This window comes from Lepidochelys kempii, unplaced genomic scaffold (genome assembly GCF_965140265.1).
Source record: "Lepidochelys kempii isolate rLepKem1 unplaced genomic scaffold, rLepKem1.hap2 scaffold_140, whole genome shotgun sequence".
Taxonomy (NCBI): Eukaryota; Metazoa; Chordata; order Testudines; family Cheloniidae; genus Lepidochelys; species Lepidochelys kempii.
In genome coordinates, this window is record NW_027333604.1 from 89,713 (window position 1) to 111,546 (window position 21,834).

General features: G+C 46.1%; 2 pseudogenes; both read right to left on the reverse strand.

Annotated features, from left to right (window-relative positions):
* Nucleotides 1–10,167: 10,167 nt before the first annotated feature.
* LOC140904491 (olfactory receptor 10A2-like) lies at nt 10,168–12,615 on the reverse strand (annotated as a pseudogene).
* Nucleotides 12,616–20,451: 7,836 nt separating this feature from the next.
* On the reverse strand, nt 20,452–21,399 carry LOC140904492 (olfactory receptor 10A7-like; annotated as a pseudogene).
* Between the last annotated feature and the right edge of the window lie 435 nt (nt 21,400–21,834).

Below are 21,834 nucleotides of genomic sequence, written 5' to 3' on the forward strand. Positions count from 1 at the left end.
AGTGTAGGACATCTGGCACTTTATGTACAGTGGCACTAAGATCCCACAGCTCCCACTGACTTCAGTTGGAAAGCCAGGCTCAATGTGTCACAACTTGGACATCCAAAACAGGAGGCATCTAAAGCAAGTGGCCCGTTTTGAGAACGTCAGCCTGAATCTCCCTGCTCTGTAAAACGAGGAGAGGATTGCTCTGTCTCACCAAGTAGACCAGGCTTTATTTCCTGTTCCCCAGATCAGGTTACAGAGGTTGATATCCCTCGCTCCGATACCAGCCAGAACACATTGGATGTGTCTACACAGCATTTTGGAGCAAGCAGGAGCGAGTCTCCCAGCCCGGGTCAGCAGACTTAGCCCATCCGCCTCACTAGACTTCATATCCTGAGCTCCAGCCTCACCTGCTATCATTTTCCTGTGAGAGTTCATTTGAGAGCACAGTGATCGCTATGGAGCATTTAGTGATTTAATGAAGTCAAGACAAAAATGATCAAAGACAAAACCACCCCATTCCCTGTGGGAGAACACTTTTCACAAAGTGATCACTCTGTGTCTAAGCTATCAGTCCTCATCCTCAAAGGAAACCTGCACAACACTTTCAAAAGACAATCCTGGGCGCTTAAATTCATAACTTTACTAGATACTAAAAATCATGGACTGAACAGAGACACTGGATTTATGCCTCCATTGAGACAGGTTCCCTGATGCATTGAATCCTTGCAACGTAAGGGACTCATAGATAAGACAAAGACTTTTTCTTCTCTCTTTGGGGTGGAGAATATACAGCTTGATAGTCAGGGTCAAAGTTTCCAGGGACAGCTGTTTTGAACAAGGGATGGTGGAAAATTTTCCATCAAAACTTTTTTCACCAAAAAACTGGGTTTCCAATGGAAGACAGAAGTGTCTGCTTTGGAAGACAGGAATCCCCAAAACTTTTTGAAAATGGGACTAAAGTCCTTAAATCGCTGATTTTGAACTTATTACCCATGAGGAACCTCATTATTTCGCTTTCTCTGAGGTACTTCTATGGCCTACATTGGAGTAAGCGCCTCACACAATTTCTTTAGCCTCACAACTCCCCTGTGGTGTAGGCAGCGCTGTGATCCCCATATTGCAAACAGGGAGCAGACACACCCAGAGACAGGGGGCAGCTTTTCAAAGGTATTTCACAGGCTAAAGATGCAGAGAGGTCCCATGTGGGATTTTCAAAATTGCCTAAACAGGGAAGGGCCAAAATCCAAAAGGCCCAGATCCACAAAGGAACTTGGGTACCTAACTACCACTTTAGGCCCCTGAAGATCCCAGAGTCAGGCCCCCTCTGGGATTCATAAAACTGTTGCTGAGCTGCCATCAAACGCTGTCGGTCCCTAAACTCCCTGGGCTCCGGCTTTTTGCAGTAAGAGTTCCCAAGGTGCCTCTGGGAATGTGCTCCGCAGCCCAACGCCAACCACACAGACACCTGAGCCCCAGAGCGATGTACGAGCTGGGAGGAGATAACCAGTCCTCTGCCTCATTTGTCTGTGGGGCCCAATTTGGTAAACATGGTCAGAGCTCACCTACCAGATTGGGCCCTTTTAGGCAATCTTATGCAAAGCAATGATGGCTGGAGTTGGGGCAAGAGGAGGACCTCCCTCATAACTTTTAACCCAGTGGTTAGGCTATGTAGTTGGGGTGTAGGATAACACTGGTTCAAGTCCCCCTTCTGGCTCAGGGGGAGAAAGGATTTGAACAGAGATCTGCCACCTCTCAGGTTTCATAGATTCCAAGGTCAGAAGGGACCATGGTGATCATCTAGTCTGACCTCCTGTATAACACAAGCCAGAGAACTTCCCCCAAAATAATTCCTAGAGCAGAACTTTTAGAAAAATATTGAATCTTGATTTATAAATTGTCAGTGAGGGAGAATCCACCATGACCCTTGGTAAATTGTTCTATGGGTAATCACCCTCACTGTTACAAATTTATGCCTTATTTCCAGTCTGAATTTGTCTAGCTTCAACTTCCAGCCATTGGACCATGTTGTACCTTTCTCTGCCAGATTGAAGAGCCCATTATTAAATATTGGTTCCCCATACAGGTACTCAGACTGTATGGAAGCCACCCCTTCACCTTCTCTTTGTTAAGATAAATCGATTGAGCTCCTTGAGTCTATCACTATAAGGCAGGTTTTCTAATCCTTTAATCATTCTTGTGGCTCTTCTCTGAACCTCTTCAATTTATCAACTACTTGTCCACAAAGCATAACATGTTCCACTGCTCCATGAAGCTACTGTCTGTTGTAAAGAAATATAAAAGACAAAACTAAAATCATAATTAAAAACATTTCCCAAAGCTCACCAACCGCAGCAGCAATCCTGCCCCTAATTCCCCTGCCTTGACCTGTGATCTTGAAGTTCTAGCTAGGACTTTGACTTCTTTTCTGTTTCCCATACACAGAGAGTAAGCATATACTTTCCAGCTGAGCCTTTTAAAGCTGTCTAGGGGATTTGAACACACAGTTCCCACTAGTTTTATTGTGAATTGGATGACTGAATTCCTTAGACAGCTTTGAAAATCTCAGCCTCAATGACTTTTTTTATTTTATATTAAAAGCAAACAGCAACAGAAGGAATAAAAATAAAGTATCCATGACAGAGAGCACAGTGTGTGTATCGCCTCAGTAATTTTGTTTTAGAAGCGAGCACAAAATGGTAGCTGCCCCCAGGAGACTGCTAGCAATTTAGACCCCAATTCCCCACAATACTTGAGCACATGCTTAACTTGCAGGGCAATCTAGGGTGGCGGAGGATGGGGATGCGGATTAGGATTGTAATGTCCCAAACTGTGCATGAAAAGATGGCGGAGAAGAGAGGTTTATACTGGTTTTATTTCATGCCTAGGATTTCAATATTTCTTAGAGTTTAGGCTGGAGTGCATGGTTCTATGATTATCATTTTACCTGAAGTAGAATCTAATCCACTTTCCAAAATATCAAATCCAGTTTGAAGCCCTGGTCTGGATTCTCCAGCTAGTCCTTACACTGCTGGCCAAAAGGAGGAGGCAGGTTTAACAAGTCTAGAATTAAGTGGTGCCAATGTATTAACATTTAATTCTGCATTCTCCTCATTACACGGCAGAGTTTGTTTGGTTCCATTCGATACAAGCCATGGCAGACGCAAAATAGGGAAATCAAAAGTCCGTCAGAGAATTCATCCTCCTGGGATCCAGGAATACCCAAAAACTGAAGGTTCTTCTCTTCTTGCAGCTTCTAGTGATCTCCACTGTGAGCATGGCTAGGAACATCCTCGTTGTTGCGCTACTTGGGGGTGATCAGAACCTTCACACCCCCCTTCACACCTCCATTCTTTCTGCTTGGAGATCTGCTTCTCTTTGCCCATCTTGACCAGAATGCTGGCCAGTCTCCTGACTGGGGACAGACCCATTTCTGTTAGCAGCTGCATCATGCAATTTATACTTTTGATTCTCTGGCAGGTGCTGAATTCTATCTCCTAGCTACAATGTCTCATGATCGGTATTTAGTGATATGTAATCCCTTGCATTATGCAGCCCTTATGAATGGCAGATTCTGCCTCCAGCTAGCAGCTGGTCTTGGATGAGCAGATTTCTGATTACTTCCATATTAATGGGTATGATGTTACAATTGGTTTTCTGTAGACAATTTAAATTACGCTTGGTGATCATGACAAACCTTTCCTGCAGTGACACCCACACACTGGACCTTATAACTTTCACCCTAGCCTTTACATTCACCCTACCCCCATTTCTTCTGGCAGTGAGGTCCTACGTCTTCTGGGCATTCCCAATGCTCTGAATTCAGAGTCTCTTTCCATGAAACTCTGTGCGAGTTGCTTCAAGTTCACCGTTTTCCAGACATGGCTAGTGGCAAGCCCATTTGCTGGGCCACTCAAAAAAGAAACACAAATGGGAGTGAACTCACAAGAAGGACTTTATCCTGATCCCTGCATAAGGGGTAGTGCAGACACTGCCCCAGGAGCAGACCAGGAGATGGATTTTGACCCCGAGAGTCCCTGGCTCTTCCCTTGCCCCAGAGAAGAGGTAACATGAACCAGTTCTAGGCCCCACTGCAATTCACAATCCTCCCCACACTCAGCTGCCGCCAAACCCTGTAGGTGTCACTCGGAGTTGGCACCTAAATTTGGGAAGTGACCGTTCCGTGTGTACCGATGTTTTTGTCTCTGAGGGTCGCCCTGCTGCTTCATTCTAGGTGTCTGGATGCCTAAGCCTGAGCGCAATGCGTGAAGATGTACCACTTTAACTGTGGACTCAGTTATACCGGGATTAATGTGGAGAAGCCAATGACGGAAATTCTTGAAGCTGCCAAGGAATTTGGAAGCCCAGTTCTGAAAACTGATGGGAATTGAGGCATCCACATTTTCTAGGGACCTCTGAAAAATCTCAGCCTTCTGGGTACAAAGGATCAGATAATAGACATTTTTTTTGGAATATCATATATGAAACTTTGGAAATACAGAACAATCACCCACTATCAACCTTGCATTCCTCACCATGTCACAACGGGTTTTGACAAACAAATCATCTATCCAGCTGGTCAGAACATGTTTGTTTTTTCCCGCAGGGAAAATTTTGACTTTTTGGACAAAATACATACCTCTCCCAAACCCATTATTTTGTTTTCAAACAACCAAATTTTGAAAGATTTCAGCTGCAAACTGAACAATTTTTGGCCCCAGACTGCTAAAAACAAACATTTTCAGACGAAACTGCCACCCTCCAAAAGTTTCGGGGTTTTTGGCAGCAGGTTCAGTTTTCAGATGAAAAATCAATAATTTGCAAGGGAAGCATATACTTTCCATTACAAAAAAAATCATTTAATCACACTCCCAATTCTCTGAAAAAGTTGACAATTTTTTGACCAGCCCTAATAATCTGGTTTGTCTGACTCAGCCATGTCTAGAATGTTCTTCATAGTCACATCTTTGTATTACACTAAGGTGTAACAGAGATGGTTGGACAATATTGGTCAAATGAGGTTTGGATTAAAAACAGGGTGGGGTGGAAATCATGAACATTTTAGTGATTTCCCACCCTCATTTTCTGACCAGATCCATAGAATATTAGGGTTGGAAGAGACCTCAAGAGGTCTTCTAGTCCAATCCCCTGCTCAAAGCAGGACCAACACCCACTAAGTCATCCCAACCACCAACACCCACTAAGTCATCCCAGCCAGGGCTTTGTCAAGCCGGGCCTTAAAAACCCCGGAGGATGGAGATTCCACCACCTCCCTAGGTAACCCAGTCTAGTGCTTCACCACCCTCCAGTGAAAAAGTTTTTCCCAATATCCAACCTGAACTTTAGGAGGTTCAACCCTCTAATTTGTCTAGGTCCTGCTGTATCCTATCCCTACCCTCCAGAGTATCTACCACTCCTCTCAGTTTAGTGTCATCTGAAAATTTGCTGAGGGTGCAATCCACACCATCCTCCAGGCCATCTAGGCCATGACCATCTAGCCCATCATTGCCAAGAGGAAAACCTCTGTCCCTGCTAGAGCCACCAGGAAGTAGAGCTGCAACATGCAGCCAGTGAAGGAAATTGTGTTGCTCTCTGACAAGAGGTTTTCCAGCATCTTGGGCATTGTAGCAGTGGGGCAGCAGATATCTAACAAGGAGAGGTTGCTGAGGGAGAAGTACATGGGGTTGTGCATCTTAGCCTCAGTCCCTGTGGCTGTGAAGATGAGGCCATTGGCAGCGAGGGTTATCAAGTAGACCAACAGAAAGGCAACAAAAAGGGATAAGCGAATGGCTGGGCAATTGGAAAGTCCTGTAAGGATGAATTCAATCACCATCATTCCATTGTCAATTTCTCTGCTTGAAGAGGAGCTCTTCTGCATGAGGTTAAATAAAAGCGATTTCATTATGTGAAATTCTATGCATGGGAATGATGGATGGTCTTAGTGTTAAGGCAAAGGAGAGGGAGACAGAAGATCTAGGTTCTCCTCCACAGGCATGTGCCTACCTGTTTTCCCCAAATGATAAACATTCTCAGATTGATACATTTTGTTTTTTGCTTTTAACCAAACTGAAACATTTCATTTGGGGTAGGTTAGACATTAAACTCTCTCCCCCTGAGCTGCTTCAGCAATCCATGGGCATTGCAGTGTGGGTGCTTCATGGTCCTGTTTTCCTCTCTGAGCTGGACTCCCTGGCTGGATTACATCTCATCTGATGGACTGCAATGGAGGCATAAACAGGGGAATATCGACTAGGCGTAGAGAGTTTATTTTACCTCTATATTTGGAACTGGTGCATCCGCTGCCGGAATCCTGTGTCCAGTTCTGGTGACAACAATTCATGAAGGATGTTGATAAATTGGAGAGGGCTCAGAGAAGAGACACAAGAATGCCCAAAGGATTAGAAAACACGCCTTATAATGATAGACTCAAAGAGCTCAATCTATTTAGCTTAACAACGAAGGTTAATGGGTGACTTGATTACAGTCTGAGTACCTACCTACATTGACAAGTCCATTATCAAATATTTGTTCCCAATCTAGCAGAGAAAGGTATAACAAGATCCAATGGCTGAAAACTGAAGCTGAACAAATTCAGAGTGGAAATAAGGCATACATTTTTAACAGTGTGGGTAATTAACCATTGGAACAAGTAATCAAGCGTCGTGATGGATTCTCCATCACTGACACTTTTAAATCAAGATTGGTATTTTTATGAAAAATAAATAGTCTCCTCTAATTCAAAGAGGAATTATTTCAGGGAAGTTTTATGGCCTGTGTTATACAGGAGGTCAAACTAGTGGATTAGTGGTCCCTTCTGGCCTTCAAATCTGCTTGAACCATTCAAAAATTCATAGAAGGGAGTCCTCAGTGCATCAAGGGAGATGTAGTCCAGCCCACAGCTCCCACGAAGGATCATGGCTGCATCCAACTGCCCTGAAATTGAATGTTTTGACTGGATTTGACAAACTGATATTTTCATTTCAAATCATCCTGATCCAGGACAAAATATTTCATTCCAATTTTCCATCAGGAAAAAAATTTAAAATGTTTGGCTGAAAACCTGTGAAAAATTTTGATTCTGACAAAACTGCATTTTCTGTCAAAAAACATTTTGATGGAAAATTCCCAAGCAGCTGTCTGTTTGCTCCTCTCCAGTCATATAGTGCAATATAGACTATATATTTTGTTAGCAGCTCAGCCACTTATCAGCTATCTTCACCCTTTCTAACGTGTCATTGATTGACTTCTCTCCCTGCCAGCTTTCTCTACATTTCTAATTTAAATAATAACCCTACAGATTTTTTTTTTAAACTACTAAACTCGCAATCTGATCCACCTCTGTTTATGGTAGGTGATTAGCTGGAACAGTTTGATCAGAGCTGTCGCTGTGATAGAAGGATAGGTGCAGCCGCACTTTAAGAGATCAAGGACACCGCATTTCAGCACCGAGTCCTGTCTGTGGTATCAGTGGAAGTGTGCGGACCAGGCTCATGCATGGGTGGGGGGGGGGGGCAGAAAAGCCCCCAGAGGAGCAGGGTCCCTGAGATCCTGACTGAGCCTGGGGCTGCTGACACCCCCTTCCCGCCTTTGTCTGAGGTGTGTCCCTCTCTGTCTCCCAGCCATTGCCCTGAGCAATGGGGCTGTGAATAAGAGGCATCTTTCTTTCCCTTCCCCTCCCGTACTCCTGTCTAGCCTGCGTGGTAGTGGGGAGGGGGGGAAAGGGGTAGTGGCTTCAAACGAGATAGGGGAATGTGGAGCTGACAATCCCCGCCTCCTTAGCCCCCACTCCCCCTTCCATCCATACCCATGATCCCCTTTCAGTGTTTCTCCCCTCCCCGTGGCCTGACACTCCCCACCCTCAATCCTCTCCCCTACCACGCATCCCCATTTATCAGCAATTCATAGAGTTTAAGGACAGAGGAGACCATCAGGTCCTCCAGTCTGACTCCTGCATAGCCCTTACATTTCACCCGGTTACCTGTGTTTTGAACCCAATCACTCATGTCTGGCTAATACAGCTTCCAGAATGGCAGCCAGGCTGGGTCTGAAGACTCCAAGAGATGGAGAATCCCACATTGTCCTGGGGATTTTGTTCTAATGGTGAATTACCCCCCACTGTTACTGTGGGCCTTATTTCTACTTTGAATTTCTCTGGCTTCAACTTCCAGCCATTGGTTCTTGTTCTGCCATTCTCGGCAGCCTTCACCGATAGCGTTCTTTTTGGTTTAATCAGAATGTCACTCGGTACTAAAATCAAACGCCTTGCACAAGTCTAAGTAGATCACATCTATGCAGTTACCTTTACCAACCAAACTTGTAATCTCAAGGAATGAAATCAGCTCAGTTTGACAGGATCTGTTTTCCATAAAACCAGGTTGACTGGCATTAATTATGTTCCTATCCTTTCATTCTTTAGCAGTTGAACCCCGTAACAACTTTTCTAGTGTTTTGCCCGGGATTGATGTCAGGACAACCGGCCTATAGTTATTCAATCACCCTGCTTGCCTTTTTCGACTATTGGCACAACATTATCTCCCTCATTCCCCCTTCCCTTGCCGCAGCCCCAAACCCATCTCCTATTCCCCCTCCCACCACATATTCACCCTCATTCTTCGCCCTCCCATATTTCCTAGCTCTGCACCCAAAATAAGGACCTTGAAATGCAAAGAGCAGCTCACCTTAGAGGCAGGGTACGTCAGAAACCCCTTCACCAAATGACCCTGCAACTGGTTTGTCAGTTTACACTCGGTTCCATTGCTCAGCATGGTTGAATTACTAACTGGTTAATAAAGTTATTCAATTTCCATCTGTTTAAATTAAGGCTAACATACTTGACAGTGCTGCTAAAGTAAAATCAGAGACTGCATGTGGATTCTAGAGCTCTTTGAAATAATGCTGTAAAACCAGAAATTTTGGTTTCAGGGCAGAACTTCCTGAAGGAACCCTTCAGAATGCAGGTGCCCATTCTCTGAGCCCTGTTGTCCTTGGCAGTTCTCAAACTCAGTGTGTGGCTGTAACTTCGATTCAACGATCGTCATGTGTCACCTTCAGCCATCGACTTCCTGGGACAGCAGACTGCCCACAAACGTCGGGCTGTCAACAGACCCTTCGTCTTGCTGCCCATGCGTATTTCACTCTCTTGGGCCTGCTTTACTGCTGCACTGACCTGGAGTTCCTAACTTAACCCTCAATAGCAGTGATGCTTCCCGGGGGTACCCAGGGCAGTGCAGCACCCCTGTCACCACCTGCCTTGAGAGGAAGTCTCGTCTGTCTACTGGGAGTCAGCTTCCCAACTCCGCCGGCCATGGTTAATATAAGCACTCCTTCTAGGCCTATGCAGGCCCTGCTGTCAATCTACTGGTTAGCAATAGGCACACTCCAACCCTTGAGCCCTCCGAGCATCTCCATGGAGAGTCCAGCACCTGTTCCACTGGGCACTCAGCATTTCACAGGAAACGCCCAGCACCCTGTAGGAGTGGACACTATATGCTTTCTCTGCTTTCTATAATTGAGAAATCAGACTTCAGAGTGCTGGTATTTGGAAATCTGCAAAACAAGGGTACCCCAAGCAATAAGGGATCAAAGCAGCCATTCACACAGGGGTCCCAAGAAACGCCATTGTACAAATGAGGAAACAGATCCAGAGAGGTGAAGTCGGCCAGAAACAAAACAGGGAATAGAAGTCCGGTGTCTCTGTGCCGCTATCACAGTACTGACCTTTCTTCACTGTCCCACCTCAGGGCTCCCGTTCTTACAGAATTATGGGGCCCTGAAACCTGATTCACATCTTACATTACCATTGCACATTGAAGGAGTTAGACGAAAAGAAATATTGAGTATCTGGTACAATCCACGATAAAGGGGCCTGGTACAAAACACAGCGTGTGCTCACGTAATTACAGACTATCGTAATGGAGACACAGAGAATGGCATCTCTCTACCTTGGTGTCTCATTGATGAGGTGTTTTAGAGCAACCCACAACAGCGGTGATAAATATCAGACTAATCAAACCACAAAGACCTGCATCCCTAAGCCAAAACAGCAGAAGTATCTGTCCCAATATTGAGTGCAAGCTATAGCAGCCGCTGACCTCACCTAAAAAGCCAGATGGCCAGTGAGAGAAGTGACTCAGACTCATTACAGCAAACCAGCATATTTCCCTTTCACGGGCACTGAACAAACTACGGTAGGACGATCTGAACCCTTTTGACAGAAGAGAATTTAGTGACAACTTTTCCCAGGATCTCTTTGACCTCTCTGTTCCTCAGGCTCTATATGAGGGGGTTGACCATGGGAGTCAGGACTGTGTAGAAAACGGAGAACACTTTGTTCAGGTCTCTCAGTGTATCAGTTTTTGGTAGCATGTAGACAATCATTATGGTCCCATAGAAAATTGACACCACGATAAGATGAGAGGAGCAGGTGGAAAAGGCCTTTTGCCACCCAGTGGTGGAAGGCATTCACAGAATGGTGGTGAGGATACAGATGTGTGTTGCCAGCCTTCATAGAAATGGCGAGAGAGTGCATATAGCAGCCAGCATGGTAGTGACAAGCTCCATCATACGTGTGTCACTGCAGGAGAGTTTTATTACGGGGATGAAGTCACAGAAGAAATGGTCAATTTCATTAGGGCCGCATAAAGTTAATGTCAGCAGCCAGAGAATGACTTATCCAAGTGCCAACTGCTAGCTGGAGGCAGGACCTGCCATTCATAAGGGCTTCATAATGCCGTGGTTTGCATATCGCTAAATGCCAATCATAGGACATCACTGCTAGAAGAGAACACTTTGCAACTGCCAGGAAACCAAAGAAATAATATTGTGTGAGGCAGCCGCTAACAGAAATGGTCCTGTCCCCAGTCAGGAGACTGGCCAGCATCTCAACCCTCCTGCCCAGGGTGTAGCCGTCTCCAAGCAGGACAATTTGCCAGGAAGAAGTACATGGGGACGTGAAGTTGCTGATCAGCCACAACTAGCGGAACGATGAGGACGTTCCCAGCCATGGTCACAATGTAGATGATGAGAAGCAGGAGGAAGAGAAAAATCAATGAGGAGTTCTTGTGGCACCTTAGAGACTAACACATTTATTTGGACATAAACTTTTGTGGGCTAAAACCCACTTCATCAGATGCATGGAGTGGAAAATACAGTAGGAAGAAATATATAGAGAGTACATAAAAAGATGGGGGTTGCCTTACAAATTCTAATGGGACAATTCAATTAAGTGGGCTATTAGCAGGAGGAAAAATCACTTTTGTAAGGGTAATCAGGGTGACCAATTTCCAACAGTTGTCAAGAAGGTGTGAGTAACAGTGGTGGGGGCGGGGGACAGAAGAACCCCTTCCATCGCTGTAGTAAGTGTCTACACAACAGCAGCACAGCTACAGCGGAGCAATTCCAGTGTAGACGTGGCCTTAGAATGATTCTGCAGCCTGGTAGTTCAGCATCAACCTCCACTGGATGAAAGCCACTGCCCCAGTTTGTGTTCTCGAGCCAGTGTCTGGGCTGGTAGCCAGAAGGCGATGGGGGCATTTGAATATAAATTCTTTTAAATTCATAGGTTTCAGAGTAACAGCCGCGTTAGTCTGTGTTCGCAAAAAGAAAAGGAGTACTTGTGGCACCTTAGAGACTAACCAATTTATTAGAGCATGAGCTTTCGTGAGCTACAGCTCACTTCATTGGATGCATACTGTGGAAAGTGCAGCAGACATTATATACACACAGAGATCATGAACCAATACCTCCTCCCACCCCACTGTCCTGCTGGTAATAGCTTATCTAAAGTGATCATCAAGTTGGGCCATTTCCAGCTCATGCTCAAATAAATTGGTTAGTCTCTAAGGTGCCACAAGTACTCCTTTTCTTTTTAAATTCATAGTTGTTATTAAAGTTTAACAAATGCTGTATTCTCATTATCTTGGAGAGTTTGTTTTATCTCCCCCAGATACAGACCATGGCAGACACAGAAGGGGGAAATCAAACATCCACCACAGGATTCATCCTCCTGGGACTCAGGAATCTCCCAGAGCTGCAGATCCTTCTCTTCCTGCTATTTCTAGCAATCTACATAGTGACTCTGGCTGGGAACATCCTCATTGTTGTGCTAGCTGTGGCTGATCAGCATCTTCACACACCCCCATGTACTTCTTCCTGGGGAACTTGTCCTGCTTGGAGACCTGCTACACCTCTGTCCTCCTGCCGAGGATGCTGGCCAGTCTCCTGACTGGGGACAGAACCATTTCTGTCAGAGGCTGTATGACCATTTTATTTTGTTAGTTTCTTTGGGGCTACAGAATGTTCTCTTAGCTGCGATGTCTTACGATCGGTATTTAGCAATATGCAAACCAGTGCACTATGCAGCCCGTAAGAATGGCAGTTTATGCCAACAGCTAGCAAGTGGGTCTTGGATAAGTGGGCTTCTGGCTGGCACCACACCAATGTCCTTCACATCACAATTATCTTTGTGGCCCCAATAAAAAACATTTTTTCCTGTGAATCTACAAAAATAATAAATCTCTGCTGCAGTGACACCTACCAGCTAGAGCTTGTAACCACCATCCTGGCTGCTTTACTCACTCTGCCCCCATTTGCATTCGCCCTGGCATCCTCCGTGGGAATCATCTCCACCATCCTGAGAACCCCTTCCACCACCGGGAGGCAAAAGGCTGCCCAACCTGCACCGCTCACCTCAGCGTGAGACCATAATCACCGTGTCTGCTACCAAAACCCAACACGCTGAGAGAGCGGAGCAAAGTATTCTCTGTCTGCTACACAGTTTAGACTCCCACGGCCAATCCCTTCATGTACAGCCTGAGAAACGAAGATGAAGGAAACCCTGAGAAAAATGGTCAGTAAGCGTGCCGATCAGTGGTTCTCAACCTCTTTGGGCTCCGGACCCATTTGTAAATGTTTATGGCCTGTCGCAACCCAGTAAACAGGCTGCGGGGGAGGCCCTGGGGTGGTTTTGGCTGGGTCCTGCCCCCCAGGGGAGTTGGGGCGAGAACTGGGCAGGGCCCAAACTGGCAGCTCCTGCGCTGGGCTGGGCTGGGCTCTCCGCTCTCGGCATTGCCACCTCCGGGGTTGCAGCGCCGCTCAGGTTTGCCCCCGCCCCAGGTGGACCAAATTTGTGTGTGTGGAGGTATGACCTGGCTCATGGGGGTGCAGTGCCACTCACTCGGATTTGGCCTACCCGGACTCCCGCCATCATGATGGCTGGGCCAAACCTGAGTGGTGCTGGGACCCCAGAGCAGAGCTGATACTAGGCGTTAGCAGACTAAGCAATCGCTTAGGGCCCTGAGCAGCTCAAGGGGGCCCCCTATTAGTTACTAGTATGTGTGCTGTGGGGGGTCCCCCAAATATTCCTGCTTAGGGCCCCCAATGGGCTGGCACCACCTCTGCCCCAGAGCTTGCAGTGCCTGGAGCAGGGGGACGAGCCCAGCCAGCCCTGTGGGACAGGAGCTGCCATGCCACCTTTGAAACATTCTGGTGACAATTTCTGGTCTCGGCCCACAGGTTGAGAAACCCTGGTCCAGATTGTCTGAGAATTCAGAAATCTCACTTTAAAAAATAAAGACGAAATGGTGACGAGCGCAGCTGCTTTGCTCTTTGATACTCAGATGCTGTGTAGCCCTTTCTTCTCGCTCAGTCTTTGGTCACGTGCGCTTATAACATTTGCGGATGTGCAAAGATTTAAACAGGTACGAGGAGTCCGTACTGGGATCATTACAGTCAGAATCAACTTGAACTGTAGTTTACCTGCTGAAATTGGATAATGATATTTTGGTGAATTGTAGCCAGAGCTCTCCTGGTATAAGGAATCTTTGCATTGCTGTAACTGCCAGGTATAAGGGCTTGTCCAAGTGTAATTATATTGGTTAAAAAAAATCACACCCCTAATAGACAAAGTTATTCTGGTATGAAATCTAGGACAAACTAGAAGAAGGTTGGTGGGCAGAGCTCTCCCTGAAAGTCTTCCTACCTCAGACATGGCTTTTACCAGCAAGAAAGTGATTTTGCTTGTAGAGCTTACACAGATGGGTTCCCTGAAAGAAATAAGCTATATTAGTAAGAGCACATTTTTTGGTTGTTATACCCAGGTCTACGCTAGGGATTTTTCTGGGGAAGAAGTGTCATTAAAAAACCTAACCAACATTACTGTACTTGGAAACGTTTCTGTTTAGACCTGGCCAGAGACACAACTGTATTATACAGTGGGGCTACTGGGTAGCAGCAGAGGATAATGAAAGGAGAAAGGACCATTTTACTCTGGGGATACCCCTAGATGACCGGAGATAAGGAAGAGGGAACAGGCTGTTACACTGTGTAATGACTGCTAGAGGAGAGTGGAAGATAAGGACAATGGAAAGGGGCAGCTGCACTCTACATTTGCTGCCACTGGGTGGCAGCAGAGAATAAGGACCCCGCCGTGTTGTGTTACTGGCACCCACTGAGAGCCAAGAGAAAAGGACACGGACAGAAAAGCGTTCTCAGCCAAGGTGCTGTGGCTGCTAGATAGCCAGGCAGCACCAACGATAAAGACAATATACTGTGCACTAGGTGGCGGCACTGGGTAAGGGATACACATGGGGGGGTCTATTGAGAGCCAGGAGGATTCTGTAGAGGATAAACAGGAGGAAAAGATGAACTATACTTCGGCTTGGAAGAATTAGATTTTTCTTGGTAAATGTTGATTTCACCCAACACAAACTGATGAAAAAAATTTCCATTGATGACCATTGAAATTTACAGATCGGCAAAGAACGAAAGATGCTGCTTGAGAACTTAGAGTTTGATTTAAGGATATTTACTTGGTATATTTTGACACGGGATGTTAAAAATTTGTATTTTAACAGTTTAAAGCTTTAACTTTTTGAATCTCAACAAGTACTGTAATTAAATAACTATTGACTGACCCACCCACGGTCTGATCCCCCATAATTTTCTGCAACTGAAAATGTATTTAAGTATTTTTTATTTTTATGGATTAAATCAATATTATCCATTGAAACAAATAAAAACCGACTTCTGCCAAGCCTAGCGATAGGTGCCCTTTTCTCTTGCATTACTCTCAGCTCTCACCTTGTCCCAGTAGCAGAGATGCCCCACTCCTTTGGGACACTGCTTTGCCATCTTAGGTCCATTAGACGCTGTAGCAGCATAAATAGTATAAAAGTTGCAATGTTGCTACCTAGTGATTGTTACACAATGCAGCTACTTAGCGAAGGGATGTCAATCCGGAGCCCTCTCAGGGAGTCATTATTCAACATATCAACATTTTCACTGCTTTCCCAACACCCATCAGCCTGTGCCATGCCATTGAAACCTGGGGCCTGAGCTATAAAGCACCTGGGACAAGGAGCACACAGCATCCTTACCCCTCTGCGCATTCCTCCACCCAGGATCCTCATCTCACAAGTGGTTCCCAAGTTCACAGTCTGGGAGTTCCCACAAATATCCCAGTGTGCAGCATTACACTCAGCCTGTATCCAACACAATCTACGAGAGTGGGGGGCAAATGTTCTGTGCATCCCCTCTCCCAGAGAGCTCAGGTAGACAATCACCCAGATAGAGTCACTCATGGCCCACAGGGAGAGCATGGAGACATTTCTTCAGTGAATGATAAATTTGCCAAAAAAAAAAAATGCATTTTTCAGGGCAGTGAAACTATTCAGGAATTCAGGTTGAATTTGGTGAAGAGTTTTCGGGAGAAAAAATTGGGAATGTCTTGAAATGTTTTAAATTCGCACTGAAAAAATTTCATTCAACTTGAATAGAATTTTTTCAGCCGTTCATTTCAGTGAGAGACTCATTTTGGTTAAAAACAAAAAAAAAAAAACTTACTAATTTGATCAGTTTTGCTGTAACACTGCCTGTAATACCCAGTGCTGTGAAGGACCTTGCCGCCGCCTGCCCTCAGTGTGAGGAAGACTTGTTTGTACCTACCAGGGGGTCAGCTCCCCAACTCCACAAGCCCTGGGCAACAAGCACTCCTCTCCAGGCCTCTGCAGGCCCTGCTGTTACTTTACAGTTCACGTTGGGCACATACCAATGCTCAAGGCCTCAGAGCATCCCCCTGGAGTGACCAGCCCCTGGTCCACTGGACACTTGCCATATTCACAGATCTGCTGCTTCCAAAGAACCAGAAAACCTTAGCTTAACCATTCCATCTCGGATCACCGCTCTGCTTAACACACAGCTCTTACATATGTTTCTAGTGAAAACAAATAGAAGTTTATTTAGCAAAGCTTAGAGATTCCAGTAGTAGCAAGTACTGGAAACAAATGGTTACCTATAACAAAATAAAATCATAACATGTATTCTAGAGCCCAAACTTAGTTAACAAGATACATGTGTCTTGTAGAGTATTGCTCCCGCAAAATCCTTGCTGTGCTTTATAGCCAGGCTAGTGGTGACCCTCCTTTCATAAGACAAACACGGTTAACTTGTCTCCTAGGTGAAGGACTCTCAACACCCCCTGCTGTTTTGTTTCTCTCCGATTTTGCAATCTCTTAACTTGAACCAGGCTCATTCTGTAAAGAGGCCTCCTTGGTGAGGCCTACAATATACAAATGGCCAGACAGGGAGAAAAGCATCCTGTTATCTCAGGAGGTATAAAACTATAGGGTTAGAAGGGACCACAAGGGTCATCTAGTCTAACCCCCTGCCAAGATGCAGGATTTGTTTTGTCTAAACCATTCAAGACAGCTGGCTCTCCAGCCTCCTTTTGGAAACCTCCAGGAAAGGAGCTTCCACAACCTCCTTAGGCGTCTGTTCCGTTGTCCCACTGTTCTTACAGTTAGGAAGTATTTCTGGAGGCGTGTCACCTCCTGGTGACCTGGCTCAACCCCAAGATGGTATTTTCAGTATAGATACATAATCCTTGTGAAATGTTTGGCTCGATAATTCTTAAGGAGTTATGACAATCCGTGTGATATTGGCTCTCAGTACAGAGCTCACATGCCACCCTCTGGTGAGCTCTTGTGCAGATATCCAACCCAGGGGATGCTATGCACACTCTGTGCCCTTGGCCAGTTGGCAGAGGTCCCGGTCTCATATGGGCCACCAAGCTGTAAACGTAATGATTCCCTCCGCTCTCATCGGAGAGGTTAAAGACCAGGAGTAAAATTTTCAGAAGTGCCCAAGAGCCAGATTTTCATAGAATCATAGAATATCAGGGTTGGAAGGGACTTTAGGAGGTCATCTAGTCCAACCCCCTGCTCAAAGCAGGACCAATCCCCAATCAAATCATCCCAATCAGGGCTTTGTCAAGCCTGACCTTAAAAACTTCTAATGAAGGAGATTCCACCACCTCCCTAGGTAACGCATTCCAGTGTTTCACCACTCTCCTAGTGAAAAAGTTTTTCCTAATATCCAACCTAAACCTCCCCCACTGCAACTTGAGACCATTACTCCTTGTTCTGTCATCTGCTACCACTGAGAACAGTCTAGGTCCATCCTCCTTGGAAACCCCTTTCAGGTAGTTGAAAGCAGCTATCAAATCCCCCCTCATTCTTCTCTTCCATAGACTAAACAATCCCAGCTCCCTCAGCCTCTCCTCATAACTCATGTGTTCCAGTCCCCTAATCATTTTGTTGCCCTCCGCTGGACTCTTTCCAATTTTTCCACATCCTTCTTGTAGTGTGGGGCCCAAATCTGGACACAGTACTCCAGATGAGGCCTCACCAATGTCAAATAGAGGCGAACGATCACGTCCCTCGATCTGCTCGCTATGCCCCTACTTATACATCCCAAAATGCCATTGGCCTTCTTGGCAACAAGAGCACACTGTTGACTCATATCCAGCTTCTCGTCCACTGTAAACCCTAGCTCCTTTTCTGCAGAACTGCTGCCGAGCCATTCGGTCCCTAGTCTGTAGCGGTGCATGGGATTCTTCCGTCCTAAGTGCAGGACTCTGCACTTGTCCTTGTTGAACCTCATCAGATTTCTTTTGGCCCAATCCTCCAATTTGTCTAGGTCCCTCTGTATCCTATCCCTACCCTCCAGCGTATCTACCACTCCTCCCAGTTTAGTGTCATCTGCAAACTTGCTGAGGGTGCAATCCACACATCCTCCAGATCATTTATGAAGATATTGAACAAAAAAGGCCCCAGGACCAACCCTTGGGGCACTCCACTTGATACCGGCTGCCAACTAGACATGGAGCCTTTGATCACTGCCCATTGAGCCTGACAATCTAGCCAACTTTCTACCCACCTTATAGTCCATTCATCCAGCCCATACTTCTTGAACTTGCTGGCAAGAATACTGTGGGAGACCGTGTCAAAAGCTTTGCTAAAGTCAAGGAACAACACGTCCACTGCTTTCCCTTCATCCACAGAGCCAGTTATCTTGTCATAGAAGGCAATTAGATTTGTCAGGCATGACTTGCCCTTGGTGAATCCATGCTGACTGTTCCTGATCACTTTCCTCTCCCCTAAGTGCTTCACAATTGATTCCTTGAGGACCTGCTCCATGATTTTTCCGGGGACTGAGATGAGGCTGACCGGCCTGTAGTTCCCAGGATCCTCCTTCTTCCCTCTTTTAAAGATGGGCACTACATTAGCCTTTTTCCAGTCGTCCGGGACTTCCCCCAATCACCATGAGATTTCAAAGATAATGGCCAATGGCTCTACAATCACAGCCGCCAACTCCTTTGGCACTCTCGAATGCAACGCATCCGGCCCCATGGACTTGTGCACGTACAGCTTTTCTAAATAGTCCCAAACCACTTCTTTCTCCACAGAGGGCTGGTCACCTCCTCCCCATACTGTGCTGCCTAGTGCAATAGTCTGGGAGCTGACCTTGTTCGTGAAGACAGAGGCAAAAAAAGCATTGAGTACATTAGCTTTTTCCACATCCTCTGTCATTAGGTTGCCTCCCTCATTCAGTAAGGGGCCCACACTTTCCTTGACTTTCTTCTTCTTGTTAACATACCTGAAGAAACCCTTCTTGTTACTCTTAACATTTCTTGCTAGCTGCAACTCCAGGTGTCATTTCGCCTTCCTGATTTCACTCCTACATGCCCGAGCAATATTTTTATAATCTTTCCTGGTCATTTGTCCAATCTTCCACTTCTTGTAAGCTTCTTTTTTGTGCTTAAGATCAGCAAGGATTTCACTGATACATTTTAAAATGTATTTAGACGCCAATAGGACTTTCAGCAGCATCTTGGGGCTTAAACCCATTTTGGCATGTTCTGCACCTGGATGCTTTTGAAAATCCCACTAGGCACCTCAATACCTTTAAGTACATCTGGCCTCAAGCGACCTTGGTGACACAGGAACACAAATCTCATTAAGAGGCCAGGGGCCGAAGAGCATCCATCACTTCGGAAGTTGGGTTTTCAGAGCTAGGTCCACAAAGGGACTCAGGTGCCTAGGGCCAGCATTTAGGCACCACTGAGAGCCTCAAAACACCAGCTCAGCTGACACCTGATGTCATAGGTGGCTAAATCTCTGCCACTAAAGGCCTGTAGGAGCCAGTCTCTGCCAGTGAACATATGCACAGCGCCCTCAGTCTAGGCACTCATCTCAGACCTCACCCCCACAGGAGCCTCAAGCTAGACGTGGCCCTGCCTGTCTCACCTGCAGGGCTCCATCTGGTAGGCATGCTCCCAGCATGCCTATCCCCAGCCAAAGTGGCTGAGGGGCATGAAGCCTCCATTATAACCCTGATCCCAGTGGCTAGGGCATTCAGCCAGGATGTGGGGGAGACAGGTCCAATTCCCTCCTCCCCCCCCCAAAGAGGAGCCATTTAAACTTGGGTTTCCCTCTTCTCGGGTGAGTTCCCCGTGCACTGGCATGGAGGGCAATCAGATCTGGGGCTCCCTCAGGGTCTCCTGAGGACATTGTTCCACTGTGTAAAACTAATTAAACATGCACTGGGCCAGAGGAGGACTCTGCCGTCCAGTGGCTAGGACACTCGCCTGGGGTGGGGGAACCCACAGTCATAGCCTGGTGAGTTCACCCCTCCCCCTTGGGGTTCCCAGCTGAAAATCCCAAGCAGAGGCAGTGTCAAACTCCATGGGAGAGATGGGGCTTAGGCAACACTCTAATTGATTTTTCCTCTTGGCTAGGTGAGGCAGCTCCTTGCTCCGCATGCTGATCTCTGGGGATCCCTTTCTTAGCTGCCTACTTCTCCCCATGCACCGTATAGGGAGCCTGGCTCCCCATGCACCGTATAGGTTCCCACTGGCTGGCATGGCACTAAAACTTGCTCATTGCAACACCAAAGTCCCTTCGTAGATCTAGCCCTAAGTCATTCTAGTGTATGGAATTAATCGAGATATCTACCCACATTCAGCAAGTAAAATACAGCTCAGTTTTATTCCAACAGTCCTGGTATTGATTCCTCTTATACTTTCAAAACTTTGCACATCCTCAAAATGTTATAAGCGCATATCACCAAAAATGGAGTGAGAAATAAGGTCCACATAGCATGAGTATTACACCATCTTGCCTTAAGGGATTAAAGTTTCTGAATTCTCATAAAATCTAGACACTTACTGACAGTTTTTTTCAGGGCTTCCTTGACCTCGTGGTTTCTCAGGCTGTATATGAAGGGATTGGCCATAGGAGTCAGAATTGTGTAGCAGACAAAGAACACTTTGTTCAGGTCTCTCAGTGTGTTGGTTTTTGGTAGCAGATACACAGTGATTAGGGTCCCATAGAAAATGGTCACCATGATGAGGTGAGAGGAGCAGGTAGAAAATGCCTTTTGCCTCCCGGTGGTGGAAGGGATTCGCAGGGTGGTGGAGATGATGCACATGTAGGATGTCAGGGTTAATGCAAAAGGGGGGCAGAGTGAATAAAGCTGCCAGGATGGTAACAACAAGCTCCCTCTGCTAGGTGTCATTGCAGCAGGGATTTATTATTTGTGTAGATTCACAGAAAAAGTTATCAATTTCATTGGGACCACAGAAAGCAAATTCTAACACAAGAAATACCATTATGGGAATAGTCAAAAATCCACACATCCAAGAACCAGCTGCTAGCCAGAGGCATAAACTGCCATTCATAAGGGCTGCATAATGCAGTGGTTTGCATATTACTAAATACCGATCATAAGAGAGAACATTCTGTCGCTCCAAAGAAACCAAACAAATAATATTGTGAGGCAACCACTGACAGAAATGGTTCTGTCCCCAGTCAGGAAACGGGCCAGCATCCGGGGCAGGATGGTGGAGTTGTAGCAGGTCTCCAAGCAGGACAGATTCCCCAGGAAGAAGTACATGGGGGTGTGAAGGTGCTGGTCAGCCACAACCAGCACAATGAGGAGGATGTTCCCGGCCATGATCACAAAGTAGATTGCTAGAAACAGCAGGAAGAGAAAAACCCGCAGTTTGGGGATATTCCCAAATCCCATGAGGATGAATTCTGTGATGGACGTTTGATTTCCCTGTTCCGTGTCTGCCATAGGATGTATCTGGGGGAAGCAATAAACTCTACAGTACAATGAGAATGATGTTTGTTAAACTTTAATCTATTGATTCCAATGCTTCCTCTCCTTGAGGTCACAGCCCAAATGCTGCATTGAGGACCCAGGCTGAGGTGGTGGGATTCTTATAATGTAGGCTAATGATGAAGTAGGAGGCTGTAGAGTTATTCTCACCCAGTTTTCCTAGCCCGATGAGTATTCATTGTCATCATGACTGACTATGAATCGCCATTATGAATGGCAACAGATAGTCATTGGGCCGGGAATGGAGTATGAACGTGACTCTATAGCCTCCCTAGGATGTGGGAGAGCCAAGTTAAAGTCAGACTCCAAGGCCAGAAGGGACAAACAGCTGAATATTGGTTTGTTTTGGACTCGTCCCCAGCAGAAACCAGCCTCTTTGACTGTTTTTTC